The 22,874-nt window shown below is 44.4% G+C and overlaps 1 long non-coding RNA gene across 1 annotated transcript in view; it reads left to right on the top strand.

The window, feature by feature from the left end:
• Nucleotides 1-22,874, top strand: part of LOC141279394 (uncharacterized) — a 35,315-nt gene that overhangs the window by 247 nt on the left and 12,194 nt on the right. Inside the window, exon 2 of the long non-coding RNA XR_012333538.1 lies at nucleotides 22,117-22,176. This is a non-coding gene — a long non-coding RNA (uncharacterized lncRNA). The remainder of the gene's footprint in view (nucleotides 1-22,116; nucleotides 22,177-22,874) is intronic.

The following is a 22,874-nucleotide window of genomic DNA, read 5'->3' as shown; positions in this document are numbered from 1 at the left end:
GATGAGTGAGCAAAGCAGTTGTTTTGGGGGGTAGTGGAAGACAAAGCTGTAACGATTGATTGTGGAGGGTTCTGAATACAGACAAAGGAGTTCGGATATTACTCCAAGGAAACAGAAGTCCCCAATTATGAATTCAGCAAGTATTCAATACATACGTGTCAGGTCAGACTCTAGAGGTTAGAGAAAAGACCTCTAGGATCTCATAATTTGTTGATTTTAAGTCGATGTGGTCCTGGAAAACAGAGGCTATTCTGTATTAGTCTGGATAAGTTAGATTATGTTGCAGTAACAAATAGCATTAGAATTTCAGTGGCTTAAAGAACAAAGATTTATCTCTTGGTCACTTCACAGTTCCACCCACTGTAGCATTACCCCGAGGTATTTTCACTCCAGGATCAGCTGATGGGGGCAGCCGTCTATCTGAGACATTACTGCTCTTGTAGCAGAAGAAAAGTAAGACATGGTAAACCACATGCTGGGTCTTACAGATTCTGCTTAGAAGTGACACATTTCCTTGACTAAAGCGAAACTATGACCAAGCCAGCTGTCAGTGGAGTGGGGAAACTAATCCTCCCTTCTGCCCAGGGAGTGGCAGTAAATGTTTTTGAACAGCAAAAATACCACAGTTCCTCACTGAAATTTTGGGTAAAGTAAGAGTAAGTAGGCTAGGGAGATAGAGAGATGGATAGATGGTAGGGAGATAGATGATCTTATCTGGGGATTCATTCTTGGGTTAATCTAAGTCTGAGCTTTGTAATTTTTTTTTTTTTCCAGCTGTCTAGAAGTCATTTTTTCCTCGTGTAGCCATTCTTGGCCATGGTCTGGATGGAAGAGTTTTCTTTATGGGGTAGAATAATTTGTGGGGCCCATTGCAAAATGAAAGTGTGGAGCCTCTTGTTCAAAAATTATTAGGAATTTCAAATACTCTGTAATGGCCTATATGGGAAAAGAATCTAAAGAAGAGTGGATATATGTATATGTATAACAGATTCACTTTGCTGTACACCTGATACTAACACGACACTGTAAATGAACTGTACTCCAATAAAAATGGAAAAAAAAAAAAACCCCCAAATTGTTAAGAATTTCAAGACAGGGACAGTAAAGCAGTAAAGCAAGCATGGAGCTGCTTTCAGTGTGGGTGCTGTGCAACTGTTCAAGGTGCGGCGCACCCAGGAGGCTGGTCCTGTGTGTGGGTGACCCCTGGTTCAGAAAAGTCCAGGCTGGCTAGCACTTCCCTCTCCTCTGTTTTTCACTGTGACTTTCTCCTCTCCTTTGAGCTCCTCCCCGCTCATTGCTTCCCAGATCTGTATAAGCTTGTCCACTTCTCATTGGTCAGGCCACCATTCCCCTCCACCCCCTAATCAATGCTCATGCTTGAGAAGCCTTTCATGATTTGAGTGAGGACCACAGGAGGAGGCAGGAAAGAGGCGAGTCAGAGGGCAACTTCAGGCTGCACCTGCCCAGCCGTCCTCATCTTAAAGTCCACAGCAGCTCCTTCATACCCTCTCGGTTCTCTTCAGACTTCTGTCTTCCGGCTCTTCTGTCAGATGAGAACAGCCATCTTCTCAAACCCAAATCTTCTGACCTCCCAACATCTGCAACCATCCTAACCCTGGGAGGAAGCAGGTTCTAACCTTCCACCTCTGCCGCGGACCCCTCCCTCCCCTATCTTTTACCCCTTTTCTCCTTCATCTGTTTTACTTTCTTTCAACAGGATCCTTTCCGTTGACTTTTACTTTTCACATGACACCATTTTTTGAGATATAATTCACATACTATACAATTCGCCTATTTAAGAGCACAATCCAGTGGTTCTTAATTGTATTCAGAGTTATACAACCATCACTACAATCGATTTTATTTTATTTATTTAATTTTTTCTGATTTTGTGGAGAACATTTATTTATTTTTACAGAAGAGACTATTTATTTAGGAGAACAAATCACAGCAAATTATAAAGTTTAAAAAGATGACAAATGCTATAAACTCAAAAAATCCAGAAAAATAACACTACAATCAATTTTAGAACACTTCGTCACCCTGAAAAAACTCTCATACCCATTAGCAATTATTTCCCTTTTAACCTCCCCTTCCCGACAGCCCTAGGCAACCACTAATGTACTTTGTCTCTATAGATCTGCCTATTCTGGACATCTTAAGTAAATGGACTCATACACCTTGTGATTCTTTGTAACTGACTTCTTTCACTTAGCTTTCATTCAGCCATGTTGTACCATGTATCAGTACCTCATTCTTTTTTTTTTTTTTTTTTTTTTTTTTTTTTTGCGGTTCGTGGGCTTCTCACTGCTGCGACCTCTCCTGCTGCGGAGCACAGGCTCCGGATGCGCAGGCTCAGTGGCCATGGCCCACGGGCCCAGCCACTCCGCAGCATGTGGGATCTTCCCGGACCGGGGTACGAACCCGTGTTCCCTGCATCGGCAGGCTGACTCTCAACCACTGCGCCACCAGGGAAGCCCCCTCATTCTCTTTTTATTGCCAAATAATATTCCATTGTATGGCTATGCCATTATTATTTTTGACCATTATGAATAATGCTTGTATGAACATTTGTGTACATGTTTTTCTGTGGACATATATTTTCATTTCTGTCAGGTATAAACTGAGGAGTGGAATTGCTGGGTCATATGGTAACTCTTTGTTTAACCTTTTGAGGAACTGCCAGATTGTTTTCCAAAGTGGCTGCATTATTTTACATTCCCACCAGCAGTGTGTGAGGTTTCCATTTTCTCCACATCCTTGCCAATACTTGCTATCATTTGCCTTTTTGATTGCAGCCCTCCATGTTGGTGTGAAATAGAATCTCAGCGTGGTTTTGCTTTGCATTTCCTTGACGGATAATGATGTTGATCGTCTCTTCACATGATTATTGGCCATTTGTATATCTTCTTTAGAAAAATGCCTGTAAAGATCCTTGGCCATTTTTTTTTTTGGCTGTGCCGTGCAGAGTGCGGGATCTTAGTTCCGCAACCAGGGATCGAATCTGCACGTCCTGCATTGGGAGCGTGGAGTCTTGACCATTGGACCTCCAGGGAAGTCCCTTCTTTGTCAATTTTTAACTGGGTTATTTATCTTTTTATTATTGAGTTGTAATAGTTCTTTATTATATTCTGGATACAAGTCCCCTATCAGATATGTGATTGCAAACATTTTCTCCTGTTCTATGGGTTGTCTTTCTTTTTTTTTTTTTAATATCTTTATTGGAGTACAATTGTTTTACAATGTTGTATTAGTTTCTGCTGTATAACAAAGTGAATCAGCTGTACGTATACTTATATTCCCATATCCCCTCCCTCTTGTGTCTCCCTCCCACCCCCCCATCCCACCTCCCTAGGTGGTCACAAAGCACCGAGCTGATCTCCCTGTGCTATGCGGCTGCCTCCCACTAGCCATCTATTTTACATTTGGTAGTGTATATATGTCCATGCCACTCTCTCACTTCGTCCCATCTTACACTTCCCCCGCCATGTCCTCAAGTCCATTTTCTACATCTGCGTCTTTATTCCTGTCCTGCCCCTAGGTTCTTCAAAACCATTTTTTTTTAGATTCCATATATATGTCTTAGCATACGGTATTTGTTTTTCTCTTTCTGACTTACTTCACTCTGTATGACAGACTCTAGGTCCATCCACCTCACTGCAATTAACTCAATTTCGTTTCTTTTTATGGCTGAGTAATATTCCATTGTATATATGTGCCACATCTTCTTTATCCATTCATCTGCTGATGGACATTTAGGTTGCTTCCATGTCCTGGCTATTGTAAATAGTGCTGCAATAAACACTGTGGTACATGTCTCTTTTTGAATTATAGTTTTCTCAGGGTATATGCCCAGTAGTGGGATTGCTGGGTCACATGGTAGTTTTATTTTTAGTTTTTTAAGGAACCTCCATAGTGGCTGTGTTGGTGGGAATCAGTTTACATTCCCACCAACAGTGCAAAAGGATTCCCTTTTCTCCACACCCTCTCCAGCATTTATTGTTTGTAGATTTTTTTTTTTTTTTTTTTTTTGCGGTACGCCGGCCTCTCTCACTGTTGTGGCTTCTCCCTTTGCGGAGCACAGGCTCCGGACGTGCAGGCTCAGTGGCCATGGCTCACGGGCCCAGCCGCTCCGCGGCATGTGGGATCTTCGCGAACCGGGGTACGAACCCGCGTCTCCTGCATCAGCAGGCAGACTCTCAACCACTGCGCCACCAGGGAAGCCCTGTTCGTAGATTTTTTGATGATGGCTATTCTGACCAGTGTGAGGTGATACTTCATTGTAGTTTCGATTTGCGTTTTTCTAATGATTAGTGATGTTGAGCATCCTTTCATGTGTTTGTTGGCAATCTGTATATCTTTGGAGAAATGTCTATTTAGGTCTTCCACCCACTTTTGGATTGAGTTTTTTGTTTCTTTGATGCTGAGCTGCATGAGCTACTTGTATATTTTGGAGATTAATCCTTTGTCAGTTGCTTCGTTTGCAAATATTTTCTCCCATTCTGAGGGTTGTCTTTTCGTCTTGTTTATGGTTTCCTTTGCAGTGCAAAAGCTTTTAAGTTTCATTAAGTCCCATTTGTTTATTTTTGTTTTTATTTCCATTTCTCTAGGAGGTGGATCAAAAAGGATCTTGCTGTGATTTATGTCAAAGAGTGTCCTTCCTATGTTTTCCTCTAAGAGTGTTATAGTGTCTGGTCTTACATTTAGGTCTTTATTTCATTTTGAGCTTATTTTTGTGTATGGTGTTAAGAAGTGTTCTAATTTCATTTTTGTTTTACATGTAGATTTTCCCAGCACCACTTATTGAAGAGGCTGTCTTTTCTCCATTGTATATTCTTGCCTCCTTTATCAAAAATAAGGTGACCATAGGTGCATGGGTTTATCTCTGGTCTTTCTATCCTGTTCCATTGATCTATATTTCTGTTTTTGTACCAGTATCATACTGTCTTGATTACTGTAGATTTGTAGTATAGTCTGAAGTCAGGGAGCCTGATTCCTCCAGCTCTGTTTTTCTTTCTCAAGATTGTTTTGGCTATTCAGGGTCTTTTGTATTTCCATACAAATTGTGCAATTTTTTGTTCTAATTCTGTGAAGAATGCCATTTGTAGTTTGATAGGGATTGCATTGAATCTGTAGATTGCTTTGGATAGTATAGTCATTTTCACAATGTTGATTCTTCCAATCCAAGAACATGGTATATCTCTCCATCTGTTTGTATCATCTTTAATTTCTTTCATCAGTGTCTTATAGTTTTCTGCATATAGGTCTTTTGTCTCCTTAGGTAGGTTTATTCCTAGGTAATTTATTCTTTTTGTTACAGTGGTAAATGGGAGTGTTTCCTTAATTTCTCTTTCAGATTTTTCATCGTTAGTGTATAGGAATGCAAGAGATTTCTGTGCATTAATTTTGTATTCTGCTACTTTACCAAATTCATTGATTAGCTCTAGTAGTTTTCTGGTAGCATCTTTAGGATTCTCTACGTATAGTATCATGTTTTCTGCAAACAGTGACAGCTTTACTTCTTCTTTTCCAGTTTGGATTCCTTTTATTTCCTTTTCTTCTCTGATTGCTGTGGCTAAAACTTCCAAAACTATGTTGAATAATAGTGGTGAGAGTGGGCAACCTTGTCCTTTTCCTGATCTTAGAGGAAATGGTTTCAGTTTTTCAACACTGAGAATGATGTTGGCTGTGGATTTGTCATATATGGCCTTTATTATGTTGTGGTAAGTTCCCTTTATGCCTACTTTCTGGAGGGTTTTTACTATAAATGGGTGTTGAATTTTGTCAAAAGCTTTTCTGCATCTACTAAGATTGTCATATTTTTTAAAAATAAATTTATTCAGTTATTTATTTTATTTTTGTCTGCATTGGGTCTTTGTTGCTGTGCGCGGGCTTTCTCTAGTTGCGGCAAGTGGGAGCTACTCTTTGTTGTGGTGCACGGGCTTCTCACTGTGGTGGTCTCTCTCATCGTGGAGCACAGGCTGTAGGCGTGCAGGCTTCAGTAGTTGTGGCATTTGGGCTTAGTTGCTCTGCGGCATGTGGGATCCTTGCAGACCAGGGCTCGAACCCTTGTCCCCTGCATTGGCAGGCGGGCTTGTAACCACTGTACCACCAGGGAAGTCTCTATTATATTGTTTTTATCCTTCAATTTGTTAATATGGTGTATCACATTGATTGATTTGCGTATATTGAAGAATCCTTGCATTCCTGGGATAAACCACACTTGCATGGTGTATGATCCTTTTAATGTGCTGTTGGATTCTGTTTGCTAGTATTTTGTTGAGGATTTTTGCATCTATGTTCATCAGTGGTATTGGCCTGTAGTTTTTTTTGTGACGTCTTTGTCTGGTTTTGGTATCAGGGTGATGGTGGCCTGAGTTTGGGAGTGTTCCTCCCTCTGCTATATTTTGGAACAGTTTGAGAAGGATAGGCCTTAGCTCTTCTCTAAGTGTTTGATAGAATTTGCCTGTGAAGCCATCTGGTCCTGGGCTTTTGTTTGTTGGAAGGTTTTTAATCGCAGTTTCAATTTCAATGCTTGTGATTGGTCTATTTACATTTTCTATTTCCTCCTGGTTCAATCTCGGAAGGCTGTGCTTTTCTAAGAAGTTGTCCATTTCTTCCAGGTTGTCCATTTTATTGGCATAGAGTTGCTTGTAGTAATCTCACATGATATTTCATATTTCAGTAGTGTCAGTTGTTACTTCTCTTTTTTCATTTCTAATTCTGTTGATTGGAGTCTTCTGCCTTTTTTTCTTGATGAGTCTGGCTAATGGTTTATCAATTTTGTTTATCTTCTCAAACAACCAGCTTTTAGTTTTATTGATCATTGCTATTGTTTCCTTCATTTCTTTTTCATTTATTTCTGAACTGATCTTTATGATTTCTTTCCTTCTACTAACTTTGGGTTTTTTTTTCATTCTTCTTTCTCTAATTGCTTTAGGTATAAGGTCAGGCTGGTTTTTTTGAGATTTTTCTTGTTTCTTGAGGTAGGATTGTATTGCTATAAACTTCCCTCTTAGAACTGCTTTTGCTGCATCCCATAGGTTTTGGGTCATTGTGTTTTCACTGTCATATGTTTCTAGGTATTTTTAAAAAAATAAATTTATTTATTTTATTATTTTATTAATTTATTGTTTCTGGCTGTGTTGGGTCTTTGTTGCTGTGCATGGGCTTTTTTCTGGTTGTGGCAAGTGGGGGCCACTCTTCACTGCAGTTCGCAGGCTTCTCATTGTGGTGGCTTCTCTTTTTCCAGAGCACAGGTTCTAGGCATGCAGGCTTCAGTAGTTGTGGCACGTGGGCTCTAGAGCTCAGGCTCAGTAGTTGTGGCACATGGGCATATCTGCTCTGCAGTTTGTGGGATCTTCCTGGACCAGGACTGAACACGTGTCCCCTGCACTGGCAGGTGGATTCTCAACCACTGTGCCATCAGGGAAGCCCATGTTTCTAGGTATCTTTTGATTTCCTCTTTGATTTCTTCAGTGATCTCTTGGTTATTTAGTAGCACATTGTTTAGCCTCCATGTGTTTGTATTTTTTTACAGTTTTTTTTCCTGTAATTGATATCTAGTCTCATAGTGTTGTGGTTGGAAAAGATACTTGATATGGTTTCAGTTTTCTTAAATTTACCAAGGCTTGATTTGTGTCCTAAGAGATGATCTATCCTGGAGAATGTTCCATGAGCACTTGAGAAGAAAGTGTATTCTTTTGTTTTTGAATGGAATGTCCTATAAATATCAATTAAGTCCATCTTGTTTGATGTGTTATTTAAAGCTTGTGTTTCCTTATTGAATTTCATCTTGGATGATCTGTCCATTGGTGAAAATGAGGTGTTAAAGCCCCCTACTATGATTGTGTTACTGTCAATTTCCCCTTTTATGGCTGTTAGCATTTGCCTTATGTATTGAAGTGCTCCTACGTTGGGTGCACAAATATTTTCAATTGTTATATCTTCTTCTTGGATTGATCCCTTGATCATTATGTAGTGTCTTTCTTTGTCTCTTGGAATAGTCTTTATTTTAAAGTCTATTTTGTCTGATATGAGAATTGCTACTTACTCCAGCTTTCTTTTGATTTCCTTTTGCATGGAATATCTTTTTCCATCCCCTCACTTTCAGTCTGTATGTGTCCCTAGGTCGGAAGTGGGTCTCTTGTAGACAGCATATATACGGGTCTCATTTTTGAATCCATTCAGCCAGTCTATGTTTTTGGTTGGAGCATTTAATCCATTTACATTTAAGGTAATTATCGATATGTATGTTCCCATTACCATTTTGTTAATTGTTTTGGGTTTGTTATTGTAGGTCTTTCGCTTCTCTTGTGTTTCCTGCCTAGAGAAGTTCCTTTAGCATTTGTTGTAAAGCTGGTTTGGTGGTGCTGAATTCCCTTAGCTTTTGCTTGTCTGTAAAGGTTTTAATTTCTCCATTGAATCTGAATGAGATCCTTGCTGGGTAGAGTAATCTTGGTTGTAGGTTTTTCACTTTCATCACTTTAAATATGTCCTGCCACTCCCTTCTGGCTTGTAGAGTTTCTGCTGAAAGATCAGCTGTTAACCTTATGGAGATTCCCTTGTATGTTATGTGTTGCTTTTCCCTTTTTGCTTTTAATAATTTTTCTTTGTGTTTATTTTTTGATAATTTGATTAATATGTGTCTTGGCATGTTTCTCCTTGGATTTATCCTGTATGGGACTCTCTGAACTTCCTGGACTTGATAGACTATTTCCTTTCCCATGTTAGGGAAGTTTCCAACTATAATCTCTTCAAATATTTTCTCAGACCCTTTCTTTTTCTTTTCTTCTTCTAGGACCCCTATAATTCAAATGTTGGCATGTTTAATGTTGTCCCAGAGGTCTCTGAGACTGTTCTCAATTCTTTTCATTCTTTTTTCTTTATTCCTCTCTGTGGTAGTTATTTCCACTATTTTATCTTCCAGGTTACTTATCCGTTCTTCTGCCTCATTTATTCTGCTATTAATTCCTTGTAGAGAATTTTTAATGTCATTTATTGTGTTGTTCATCATTGTTTGTTTGCTCTTTAGTTCTTCTAGGTCCTTGTTAAACGTTTCTTGTATTTTCTCCTTTCTATTTCAAGATCTTGGATCACCTTTACTATCATTACTGTGATTCTTTTTCAGGTAGACTGCCTATTTCCTCTTCATTTGTTTGGTCTGGTGGGTTTTTACCTTGCTCCTTCATCTGCTGTGTATTTCTCTGTCTTCTCATTTTGTTTAACTTCCTGTGTTTGGGGTCTCTTTTTCGCAGGCTACAGGTTCGTAGTTCCCGTTGTTTTTAGTGTCTGCCCCCAGTGGGTAATGTTGGTTCAGGGGCTTGTGTAGGCTTCTTGGTAGAGGGAGTGGTGCTTGTGTTCTAGTGGGTGGGGCTGGATCTTGTCTTTCTGGTGGGCAGGACCCCATCTGGTGGTGTGTTTTGGAGTGTCTGTGGCCTTACTATGATTTTAGGCAGCCTCTGTGCTAATGGGTGGGGTTGTGTTCCTGTCTTGCTAGTTGTTTGGCCTGGGGCGTCCAGCACTGGAGCTTGCTGGCCGTTGGGTGGAGCTGGGTCTTAGCATTGAGACGGAGATCTCTGGGTGAGCTCTTGCCGATTGATATTACGTGGGGCTGGAGGTCTCTGGTGGTCCAATGTCCTGAATTCGGCTCTCTGACCTCAGAGGCTCGGGCCTGACACCTGGCCGGAGCACTGTCAGCCACACAGCTCAGAAGAAGAGGGAGAAAAAAAGAAAGAAAGAAAAAAAAGAATAATTAAAATTAAAAAATTATTAAAATTATAAAAGTAAAAAAAAGTAATGAAACAAAAGCAGAGAGAAACCAAACCAATAAACAAATCTATGATATCACAATAAACAATGACATCAAGTGCTAAAAACTATAGTAAGGTAAACATAAAAATTAGAACCAAGTCAGTCGCATACAGCAAATCCTAAGTCTACAGTTGCTCCCAAAGTCCACCTCCTCAATTTGGGAGGATTCGTTGTCTATTCATGTTTTCCACTGATGCAGGGTATATCAAGTTGATTGTGGAGGTTTAATCCGCTGCTCCTGAGGCTGCTGGGAGAAATTTCCCTTTCTCTTCTTTGTTCACACAGCTCCCGGGGCTCAGCTTTGGATTTGGTCCCGCCTCTGCATGTAGGTCACCGGAGGGCGTCTGTTCTTCGCTCAGACAGGACGGGGTTAAAGGAGCTGGTCATTCGGGGGCTCTGGCTCACTCAGGCCGGGGGGAGGGAGGGGCACCGAGTGTGGGGCGGGCCTGCGGCAGCAGAGGCCGGCGTGACATTGCACCAGCCTGAGGCGCGCCGTGCGTTCTCCCGGGGGAGTTGTCCCTGGATCCCGGGAACCTGGCAGTGGCGGGCTGCACAGGCTCCCCGGAAGGGAGGTGTGGAGAGTGACCTGTGCTCGCACACAGGCTTCTTGGTGGCGGCAGCAGCAGCCTTAGCGTCTCATGCCCGTCTCTGGGGTCCGCGCTTTTAGCCGCGGCTCGCGCCCGTCTTTGGAGCTCCTTTAAGCGGCGCTCTGAATCCCCTCTCCTCGCGCACCAGGAAACAATGGTCTCTTGCCTCTTCGGCAGGTCCAGACTTTTCCCCGGACTCCCTCCTGGCTAGCCGTGGTGCACTAGCCCCCTGCAGGCTGTGTTCACGTCGCCAACCCCAGTCCTCTCCCTGGGATCCGACCGAAGCCCGAGCCTCAGCCCCCAACCCCGCCCGCCCCGGCGGGGAGCAGACAAGCCTCTCGGGCTGGTGAGTGCCGGTCGGCCCTGATCCTCTGTGCGGGAATCTCTCCGCTTTGAACCTCCGCACCCCTGTGGCTGCGCTCCCCTCTGCGGCTTCGAAGCTCCCCCCCTCCGCCACCCGAAGTCTCCGCCCGCGAAGGGGTTTCCTAGTGTGTGGAAACCTTTCCTCCTTCACAGCTCCCTCCCAGAGGGGCAGGTCCCATCCCTATTCTTTTGTCTCTGTTTTTTCTTTTTTCTTTTGCCCTACCCAGGTACGTGGGGGGTTTCTTGCCTTTTGGGAAGTCTGAGGTCTTCCGCCAGCGTTCAGTATGTGCTCTGTAGGAGCTGTTCCACATGTAGATGTATTTCTGATGTTTTTGTGGGGAGGAAGGTGATCTCCACAGCTTACTCCTTCACCATCTTGAAGCACCCTCCTCTATGGGTTCACTTTCTTGGTGGTGTTTTTTTGCAGCACGGAAGTTTTTAATTTTGATGGAGTTCCATTTATCCATTTTTTTGTTGCTGTTACAGCTTGTGCTTTTGGTGTCATATTCAGAAACTGTTGGCTAATCCAAGGTCATGAGATCTACACCTATGTTCTCTATGAACAGTGTTACAGTTTTAGCTCTTAGATTCAGGTGTTGGTCCATTGTGAGTTGATTTTTCTATATGGCATACGATAGGGATTCAACATCATTCTTTCGCATGTAGATATCCAGTTTTCTTAGCACCATTTGTTGAAACGATTTTTCTTTCCCCATTGAATTGTCTTGTCATGCTTGCCAAAAATCAATTCACCATTAATGTGAGGGTTTCTTTGTGGAGGCTGTACTCTAATCCATTGATATATATGTCAGTCCTGTCTGTCTTTATGGAGCTCTCCATTCTTCCTAACTGCCTTTCCTCCTGGGTGAAATCTCTGAACCGCTTCTCCAGAGCTGGGGGCAGGGACAGCGGTCCACTTTTTCAGAGTGACACCCCTGATTTATGAGCAGGGCACTGAATGAAGAGGGTGGCCTCAAGTCTTCTCAGCTTGCCGCTCTCTCTCTCTCTCTCTCTTTTTTTTTTTTTTTGTGGTACGCGGGCCTCTCACTGCTGTGGCCTCTCCCGCTGCGGAGCACAGGCTCCAGATGCGCAGGCTCAGCAGCCATGGCTCACGTGCCCAGCCGCTCCGCGGCATGTGGGATCTTCCCGGACTGGGGCACGAACCCGTGTCCCCTGCATCGGCAGGCGGACTCTCAACCACTGCACCACCAGGGAAGCCCCCCAACTTGCCTCTCTTGACATGAACTTGGATGAGGGCAATCAGGACCCCCATATTCTTGGCCTGCAGTGTGGACCAGGTGGAGCAAGTGAGCCCCTGATATTCCGATCACCTTTGCCAGGAGTTTAGCCTCTGCAACTTGGAGTTTGGGGGAATGAGAAATGACTGTGGTTTGCCTTTCCCAGTGAAATACTTTACCCCTTTACTGGGAACTTAGGGGATAGGAAGGTCCGTTTTCTCAACCACACCTTCTCAGATTACAGCTTTCATTGTCTTGTTGAGATGTGGAGGGAAGGAGTGTGTTATGGTTCAAGTTTCACAGACTCTTGCTGTCCTTACTGAGATTTAGTTCTTGCATAATTGTTTCTTCATTTGCTGTCCTCCCTTAGGACAATGTCCAGAGTCTTTAAATGGTTGGGTTTAATAATTTTCATTAGTTATACTTGTTTCCTGGGGAGCAGGTGGAATTCTTCATCCTGCCATCAGGGAAGCGCCCACTGGTTTTAAACAAGCTCGAGTCTTTGCCACTAAAGAAAAAAAATTCTATCCTGCTCCAACTGCTGCTCTATTTCTTTTTGCTTTCACTGTCAAAGTTCTAGTGAAAGTTCTGTATTTCCTCCTTTCCAACTTTCTCCTCAATGACCTTAAACAGGTTTTCCAGGCCCAGCTGTCCTGAAAGAGCAGCTTAGAGTCCAAGGTCAGCAGTGATTTCTGCATCTCAATGTCCTTCAGGTATTCCTCTCTCCTCTTATTTGACCTGTCAGCAGCATCCCACTGTTGCTGGCTGTTCCCTCTCTGCTCCTGGATGCTGTGACCGGACACCCACCTGGACTGCCTCTTGTGCCTACTTTGCAGGCTTGTTCCCCTCTGCCAGCCATTAAAAGAGAGGGATCCTCAAGGCTCTGGCATGGGCCCCACCTTAGTTATCCATCGCTGAGAAACAAATGACCCTCAAACTTAGCAGCTTAGAACAACAAGCCTTTATCATCTGTTTCTCTGGGTCAGGAATCTGGCTCTCGCATAGCTAGGTGTCTCTGGGTTAGCGTCTCATAAAGCCGCAGTTAAGACGTTGGCTGGGGCCGAATCATCACCTGAAAGCTCGACCAAGACTGTAGAACCTGCTCTCAATCTCTGCCATGTGGTTATTGGAAGGATTCTTTCCTCACAGCATGTTGGACTGAGGGCTTCAGTCTCTCATTGGCTGTTGGCCAGTGGCCTCCTTGGGTCCTTGCCACCTGGGTCTATCCATAGAGCAGCTTGGTGGACGTCCCTCAGAGCAAGTGACTGAGAAAAAGGGCACCCAAGATGGAAGCCAGTTTTGTTTTAGGTTTTAGAAACAAGTCAGTAGGTCCAGCTCACATTCAAGAGGCGTTGCCCAGGGTATAAATACCGGGAAGTGGGGATTATACTGGCCATCTTGGAAGCTGCCTGCCACAGGTTCCCTTCTCTTCTCACTATACCTTGGACACATTTAGACTTTAATTACCAGCCACCCCTGAGAGGGAGATGATTTACAAACTTACATTTGCAGTCCAGACCTTCCCTCTCCATTCCACACCTATGTCCAACTGATCGATGGCCATTTCATTTGGATTTCTTGAAGGCTACTCAAACACAGAATGTCTAAAGCTGGACTCATGGGTTTTGCCCAAACCCGTTCTTGTTCCACTCTTCCCTATATGTGGGTTATGGGACAGGCTAAGATGTGAGACACAGAGGCAGATGGGTGGTCCAGCTCCCCTCCACACAGTGTCCAGTTGCTCTGCCCCTTCTGCAGATGTTGTCTTCAGCCACATGGTCAAAGCTGGCTCACCTGCCTGATGCCCATGTTCCAGCCCAAGGGAAGAGGCGGAAAAGAAAGAAAGTGAAGAGTAAGCAATTTCCTTTTTGAAAGATCTGACCCAGAAAAACACGTCACTTCTACTCACATCCTGTGGACTCATCATGAAGCTGCAGATAGGGAGTGAGCTGTAGTGGGAGGGCTGGGCACCCCGTGTCTAGTGCAGCTGTGTTCCCAGTTAAAGTACGGGAGGTTATACTGCTGCCTAGACTGAGTCCTCCCAGGAGAAGGGTCTGAGGCAGGGGACCTATGTACTCTTATTTTCTTATGGAATAAAGTCCCAGGGAATAGGAGAAAGTCACAAGAGGAGTGAGGCAGGAAGGAGGAGGCATATTATGAACTGGCCCATCTGTAGGACAACTACTCCAAGTTATGTAAACTTCCCCTGAGGACCAGCCCTCTGGGAGAGAAGGCAGGAAGAATTTTTCCACTGGCTTCTGTCTCCCAGTGGTCAAATTTGGTCCCCTGGGGTGCTAACCCTTTTGTTTTTCTGACTGCCTGCAAGGACACGGGCACCAGCCGTATCAACAGGAAGCCCCAGCGTGGGAGGCGAGGAGGTGTGGTCGGGCCAGTGGTGAGGAACCCTCCATCTGGCTGTGCCTGCGGGTCCATTGGAGCCCTTGGTAGAGCTGGAGCAAAAGGGAGTGGAGCCCGAGGAGATCTGAACTGGCCCATTCGAGGACTCGATGCAATCACTAAAGGAAGGAGAAAATAGACACTGGGGTTCTCTTACCACTTTCTGCCACACCCTGTTTCCGTGAATGACACCCCTATTCATTTAGTTCCAGCAAGTGAGAAACCTAAGAGGCACCCTGACAGCTCCCTTGTCCTTAGACCTGCATCTGATCCCCAATATCTCCGTAATCTATTCGCTTCTCTCCATTTGGACCACCACGCTCTTAATCAGAGCCTCTATCATCTTCCATGGGGACAAACGTCTCCTAATTGAACTCTTGTCCTCCTTCATATCCATTTCCCACATACGGCCTGAGTGGCTTTTCTGTAACACCAACTGGATCTTGTCACCATGCCCTGCTAATGTAAACTCTTCGACAGCTTTCCATTGCTTGGAGGATGAAGATGAAACACCTCAAGGTGGCCCACAAAGCCAGTGTGGCCTGGCCCTTCATTGTCCTCTGTTCCAGCCTCACCTGCCTACTTTTGGCCTCGGCTTTCTGAAGCTCCAGGCTGCCACAGGACCTTTGCACATGCTCTGCCTAGTCCTTGCCATCCTTTTCTCCTACCCGCCTTCTCACCTTGAAGCTCTCAGAGCAGTTACCTTTTCTCAGGAAAGTCTTTCTTGATTTTCCTGACTGGGACAAACTCCTATTATATATGTATCCAGTCCTGGATTCCCCAAGAAGCAGACTAAGTATGTATTTTGTATTTCAGGTGTTAGTGAAACATGGTCACTCTTAATTTTTCGTAAGATGCTAATTTCAAAGAAGTCATCATGGGAAAGACAAGACTTTTTGAAATTTCACTACACTTATATATATATATTTTTGGCTGTGCCACGGGTTTGTGGGATCTTAGCTCCCGAACCAGGGATTGAACCTGCACCCTCGGCAGTGAAAATGTGGAGTCCTAACCACTGGACCACCAGGGAATTCCCCTACACTTATCTTTTGATTCTGCTTGTTTTTATTCTAAATTGATTATGGAAGAGGTCATAATCTTTTCAGTACTTAAAGCCTCTAAAACTCTGGCTGTGGGAAAGGAACTCTCCTTGTAAGACTTTCTACAGTTGCAGCTTTGCTTGTTTACGTCGTTAGTAGATGTTTGTCTTCCCCACAAGGCTCTCAGTCTTTTGAAGGTAGAGGCCTAGGCAGTGTTCTGACTCACCAGTGAGCTTAGCGCATACAGAGGAAAAATGCAGTAAACCTTCGTTAACGTGAGTCACAGGCGCCTGGAGCTCCAGCCTGGCTCAGCCACTTGCTCTGTCCCTACACCTGTCTGTGCTGAAGATCACTTCTTATCTGAGTGGCTGGTGCCTGAGAAATAGGGTATATTTCCAGAGAGAGAAAGAGGAAAAAAGGCATGCACATATTTTAAGAGATGTGATTAGTTAAATTTCTATGTGGCTAAGACTGGAATAGCTAAGAGGGGTTGAATGAAGAATATTTCTAGACTCGCACTTATTGCTTGGGCCCATTCAACTGTATTTCCACTTTTTTTTCATGCTACAATAAGTGGGTGTAATAGGAGAGGTTTCAGTACAAATTTGATGGAGATAAACGGTTCTGATAAGAAATTCTCAGTATGTCTTAAACGGTGGATGAAGCAGGCAGAGTGGAGGCTGGGATTGCTATCCTGAAAGCAACCACAAGGTGGCGCTAGGTGCTCAGCAATGCGAGTCTTGCCTCCAGGGATTTGACTGTCACCCTTTCTCTAATCAATTGTCAGTTTATTTATTCTAACAAAGATTCCTTAGTCTCTTTCTAGTCCATAATTTTCTTTAATAAAACAGAGTTACATTTTCCCCTTTCATGTGTATCTTTACAGAATGACATGCTTGATGGAGAGTCATGAATAATATTGAGGATGATTCAGTGTCTCTGTGTTTTACTCCTGTACCATCCAAAGAGAAAATGACAAGAACATTTCTTTTCCTATATCAGTGTCATAATATGATATTGGATAATTGCAGTGCAATGTAATCACATTTCAGGAGAGAATACATAGCTTAAAACACTGAGCTGGGTGTAGGGGCCGAGTGCTTGATTCTCCAGGGTACTGGGGGCCAGAGCTGGTTTCTAAGACCTGCTCAGCCCCACAATCTTCAGCCGATTTGACTGTAAGTCCTCTTTGCTAAGGATTCCTAGCACAGCCCCAGAACTGGAAGATTCTGGGGATGGCAATTCCAGATGCCGTGGGAGCCTAGGGGAAGGAGAGGTCTGCCTTACCCGAGCCCCCCCAGCCCAGGGGCTCAGCTTGTGGCGTCTCTGAACCCAAGGCAAGGCCGGAAAGCCAGTGCTGGGAATCGGGCTCAGAGGAAGGTCAAGGCGGAGTACCAGATCATGACCACCAGAGGGCAGCATCGCCCAGCAGTTAGAAGCATTGCAGCTAACAGCCAGGCCCAGGATAGACCTCAGGAGGCCGCTCTGCGCTCCTGTCTGGCAGGGACACCCGTGTCCGGTGCTTATTTCCATCTCCCCAACCACTCCTGGACCTAAGTTGTCACAAAGGTGGGAGATGCTGTAGCACCTGCCTCGTGCCTTCTTGGCAAAGGTAGTTGCCATTGCATACCTGTGGTACCATTGGAGCCCTGGAGCTGATGGGTGACTCATCAGCCGATCCCTGTGGCATCCAGAGACAGCCACCCCTCTGTGCTCACAGCAAGCGGTTGACTATCCCACTGGATGCTATCCAAGCATTGGGCAGGTAGATCAGGCAGCTTTCCTAGCTCAAGAAACTAAGGAAATGTCATTAAAAAAGAGCAAGAAAAAAAATATGACTTCACCAATTGTTCAAAAAATATGACTTCACAACCTGTATACCATGGTGATTAAGACTGCAACCACCCCTTCCCCCCCAGAAAAGACTGCAGACCCTGGAAACAGCCATCCAAGGTTTGAATCCTACTTCCTATACTTGGAAATTTAGGAAAGTGGACAAATTTCTTTGTGCCTCAATTTCTTTCTCTTTTTCTTCCTGAGTCACCAGAACACAATTCGGACCATCACCAAGTGAAACTGTAGTCTTAGGCCCTGAAACGCAGTTTTCTTTACATTTGCCTGTGATGCCTCTGGGCTCCCACCTCTGATCCAAGGCCACCAAGTCCGCCTGAGAGCTCAGTGTGTGCCTCAATTTCTGCATCTGCCAACTGGGAATGTTATCATTCCTATTTATCATAAAGGACCCTCCCTATCCCATAAGGTTATTGTGAGGATTAAGTGAGATCATTGTAAAGGCAATGTTTACTGAGCAATTGCTCTGTGCCAGGCACAGACCTAAGTCTTTTTATCTCTTGTATCTCAGAATTCTGACCACTGTTGTCTGTTATTACCTGCCTTTTATAGTTCATGAAATCAAGGCTTGGAGAGGTACAGTAGCAGAGCCAGCACTTGAAACCAGGCTTTTTGCCTTCAGAGTTTACTTTTTAAATCATTGCAAAGCATGTTGGTCTTGCAAATGATCATGTTGCTATTATAGTCCTGTGAATTCTTCTGAGCCCTGGATGACAGCCCTAGGTGAATTTGTTTTTTAAATTTAACCTCACGGTGCAGACAGGCTGCTTGCAATTGAGCTAACACTGCCGTGCAGGAGAAAGCTGGCTCCGTGTAGGAGATTCCTCTGGCATCCCCCTTCAGTGAATCACAAGCAGGCACTATTTGGGTGCAGAAGCAGAGTCCTGCATCGAGAGAGTATATCCTGGCTATAGAGCGTTCAGGCTTCTGGAGTCTAAGCTGAGAGTTCAAATCCTCCCTCTGTGACACAGAAGCTGCTTTCTCCTCAGCTAGTGATGGGACTCTCTGAACCTTGCTTTACTAATCTGTAAAATGGGAATCATAATGTAAATTATCTTATACATTTTTTTGTTTTTACTTTTTAATCTCCTTTTATTTCTCCCACCTGTAATATTTTTGTTTCATGACTCTGATTTATTCTAATCAGAGTCTAATTAGTCTAATCTAATTACTAGAACTATATATTTTATGTTATTTAAAACATTTTTATTTTATATTGGAGTATAGTTGATTTTTAATGTTCTGTTAGTTTCAGGTATACAGCAAATGAATCTGTTATACATATACATATATCTATTCTTTTTCAGTTGCTTCTCCCATATAAGTCACCACAGAGTATTGAGTAGCGTTCCTTGCTATACAGTAGGTCCTTGTTGATTATCTATTTTTTTTTTTAACATCTTTATTGGGGATTATCTATTTTATATATAGTAATGTGTATGTATTAATCCCAACCTCCTAATTCATCCCTCACCCCCACCTTTCCCCTTTGGTAACCATAAGTTTTTTTTCTAATACCTTATAAAATTTTTATGAATTTAAAAAACTTTTGTGAAATTACATTGGGAAAAGCATTTAAATATGTGTTTGCAGTGCCTGATAAACTTTACCTCTCAGGATGTGATAAGCTTTACTTATTACTTTATTTGTATACTGTATTTATTTATTACTGTATTTACGTGGAGCTCTCATGTAAGGACAAGAGAAATCACATCCCTCCTGATTCTACCTTGGGACCAAAAAAATCTGAGTTCTCTCCCTAGTTTAGACAGCTGTTTGGTTTAGACAGCTGTTTCCTAATGAGCCTGCCCATTCCAAGATGGCTCCGGAGTGAAGGTCTTAAAGCTTAGATCTGATCCTTTAGCTCAGCGCTGCCCCATAAGAATATATTGGGAACTACACGTGTACTTTTTCTTTTTTCTTTAATTGAAGTATAGTTTTTTTTATTATTATGACTTTTACTTATGTCTCTCTACTTTTCATATTTGAAATACACATGACAAGAGTTTTTATCCTTTACATATAGATGCTTTCATATGTCACCATGTAAAGTGTAAACATTCTAAAATAAAAGTGGACAAAGGACATGAACAAGCTAATCGCAAAAGAAATATAGATGCTAATGAACATGTGCACGGAAGTTCAACCTTAATGAAAGCATCATTAATCAAATAGACAAAAATTAATGATGAGATGAGGTTGTTTGCTATTAAATTGGCAGATTAATGGTCAGATCCCATGTTACTATGGATGCAGTGGAATAAGCACTCTCAAGTACTATTGTTAGGAGTGTAAACTGATCCAGATTCCTGGAGGCGCATGACAAAACTTACAAATGTTCATTCTCTTAACGTGGTGATATCATGCAAAAGAATTTTCCTCTGAAGAAAATCAGAGATATTCGCAAAAAGTTCTGCACAAAATACACGTGTACTTTTAATTTTTTTAGTAGTCACATTAAAAAAGGAAACAAAATTCCTTTAAATAAAATTATTAAAATTCCTTTTTAATAATATATTTTATTTACCTCAATATATCCAAAATATTATAATTTGATATGTAATCAATATAAAAACTTACTAATGTGATCTCTTATATTCTTTTCTTCGTACGTTGAAGCCCATCGTATATTTTATACCTGTAGCTCATCCCCATTCACCCTGGTCACTTTTCAAGTGCTTGATAGCTACTGTGGTGAGTGGGTAATGTACCAGACAGTGCAGGTCCAGCTCTCTGGTGACACTTTAATGGCAACAAAATGGTGGTTGGCTTTCCCAGCCTTATTTAACTTTAACCCCATGACATTTGAAGCTCTTTCTTTCGCATCTCTGCACTTTTGCCCGTGTCTTTCTGCCTCCGTGGCATTCCCTCCAAGTTGGGTATCTTACCTCTACTCTCCTGTTGAACCTCATGTCAACCCCATAAGGTAGATACTATAGTGACTCCCATTGTACAGATGGGAAAACCAAGCCTTGAAATGATTGGGCTGCTCACCCATGGCAATGTGACTGGTGAGCGGCTGTGCTATGCTCTGAACCACTCTGCTCTATTGAAGGTAACACTGTTGAATGAGCAGTGATGCCCCAAATTGGACTGGGAATGGGCTGCCAGCGGCAGGAGTGGGTGTCTGGTGAACAGAGGTATTCGAGAGGCCCCTGAATGATGGCCCTCGGACCGGGGTGCTGTCGAGGAGATTTCTGCACTGGATTGGGGCAGGGTGGCAGGCTAATGATGCTCTTTGCAATTCTGAGAATCTAGGATGTCTCCCTGTCCCTGGGAAGCGTGGACTCCAGGCAGCCTGGATGGGCAGCGCTGTCTCCTGCTCTGGCCCCAGGGTGAAGGGCTTGACTTCCTCGGTTATTGGTGCCAGGCTGGCCTTCCCGAAGCTCAGTCGCCCCTGGGCAGCCTCTGGGCTGATTGTGTTGGTCTTCTCCCCTGGAGGGCTCCGCCCCACATCCTCCCATTGTCAGCACTGATACAGTACTTCGTTAATTTAGACTCACTGTAAATATTTTTGGAAACACCCTGTTGCTCTCCTGAAGGCTGATAGAGCTGGGTGCGAGCGGGGGTCGGGTCCCGTCCGCCTCTTCCTGACCTCTTTCCGGCCTCTGCGCTGTTTCCTGTCCTCCTGCCTCCTGCCAGCCCTCTTCTCAGCCTCCAAGGAAGAAAGCCTTCCTCTGGATGCAACCTTTATGGATGCGAGGGGAAGACAGAGTGGCACAGGGGACAGCGTGCTTGATCCCGTGGGGACACCTGGAGGAATTCCCTTTCCCTCCACGGGCCTCACTTTCCTCATTGGCAAAGTCAAGTATATGGAACAGATGAGTGACTGCAAAGCTTTTTCACGGACAAAGGCCACTTTACCTGCTTTCCTGTCCTCCCCCCACAAATGAGTTAGCATTTGGGAGGATTCTGTTATCTAGCGCGCTCCGTTGATTAAATAACGATGAATTCATCTTTCTAGCTTTTATTCATCAAAGCATCCTGAGCAGCACGTAGGCACCAGAATTACCACTTCGAGGTGTGAAAATCCAAGCTTGACATGTAGAGAGGGTTATCTCCCTAAGGGGGAGGCGGGGAAGGTGTCATTTCCAAAAGGTTTTATGAAATGCTGATGCTGGCCCTGTGCTACTTCCTCTCCCCCATTACTCTCCTCTTAAGGGCCATCACCTCAGCTTCGGAATCAATGGCCTCAATGCAATTTTGGGAGTCCTTTCTCTTCGAAGTCATGGGAAACTAGCCCTCCATCCAGGCGGTCTTAGAGAAAGCCCTGACTTCATAGGGCTTCTGAAGTTATAGAAATGCTGGTCCTTCTGGCTGCAGCCAAATGGTCCCTGTGTATTTATTAGATGCCCACTGTGTACAGGTGCCATGCTACGTGGGGGGGGTGTGTGGGTAATGGTGGGTGAAGGCGTGAGAGGGGTGGGTGAGGAGATAAGGAAAGGTCCTGCCCATCACTGACTTCCACCGAGTCAGCCTGCGTCTCTCTTTTGACCTTTTTAGCAGGAAATCCACTTCTTCAAACGCCTCTGGGAGCCACTGCCACAATTCCCGGAGTCACAGAAAGCTAGCTCTGGCTGGTTCAATGTCCTCATGTACCAACAGGGAAACTGAGGCTCAGGGAGGGCAAGAGCCTTGTCTAGGGTCACACAGCAAGCTAGTCATTCAGGTTTCAGCTAGAGTGTCAGCGACTCCCAAGCCCTGCACTCCTGTGGTCTACCCTGTCAAAAATCATCCCCTTTCCGCGTATTTTCTCTGTCGTTATCCATAGATTTCATCGCATTTCCTTACTGCGCATCTATTTTGTCTCGTTCCGGCCTCTAGGATGTACGTGCGGGAGATCGGAGACACGGTCTGAATTGTTCACACTGTAGTAGCTGCTCAGTAAGTATTTGTTGAGTGAATGAATTCGTGATCAAGATGAAATTGGGACTCGTATTTCCTGGCTCCCAGGCCGGTGGGTTTTCCTGCATTTGCTGTCCCCAGAGCTCAGGAGATCCAGGAGTTCCGGAGACTGGCCTGGGAGTCTGAAGGACACCAAATGGCCAGGGGAGAAGGGGCTGCCAAGGGGGCTCTGCTTTAATGGTCAGAAGGCAGCTGCCCATTTGCTTTCGGTCAGATAAGCTGGGATGGGGAAGGGAGTGTGGCTGGAGGAAAGGGAGTGGGCTGGGCACCCCGCCTGCTTCCCTCGCCTGCCCTCCCCTTCTCCTCAGATGACACCACCAGCTGTGAGGGACACAGCTGCTGCCCCTTGGGAAGGGGAGAACAGGGCCCTGGTGCCCTGGGTGAGTTCCGAAGCTGAGTTCAAAGCAGACCTGTGAAGTGAGGGGGCTGCAGCGGGCAGCTGGGGGAGGAGGTGAGAAGTCAGCGAGGGGCAGAGAAAAGCAAGCCTCTCTTTGATGTCCTGCACCCAGGCTTGGGGCCAGGTCTGGGCGAGGTTCAGCCTTTCCCCTCATCCCAAGCCCTTAGAGAGACTCCATTAACCGCCTTTCCTGCCCTCGAAGAGGCTGTTGCTGCAGGTCCCTGACCCCACCACACACTACGTGCTCGAATGCCGCGCTCAGCGCGCAGGCGCACCGCGG

The sequence above is a fragment of the Tursiops truncatus genome, chromosome 8 (genome assembly GCF_011762595.2).
Source record: "Tursiops truncatus isolate mTurTru1 chromosome 8, mTurTru1.mat.Y, whole genome shotgun sequence".
NCBI classification, from domain to species: domain Eukaryota; kingdom Metazoa; phylum Chordata; class Mammalia; order Artiodactyla; family Delphinidae; genus Tursiops; species Tursiops truncatus.
This window is presented reverse-complemented; position numbering and strand designations above follow the sequence as displayed.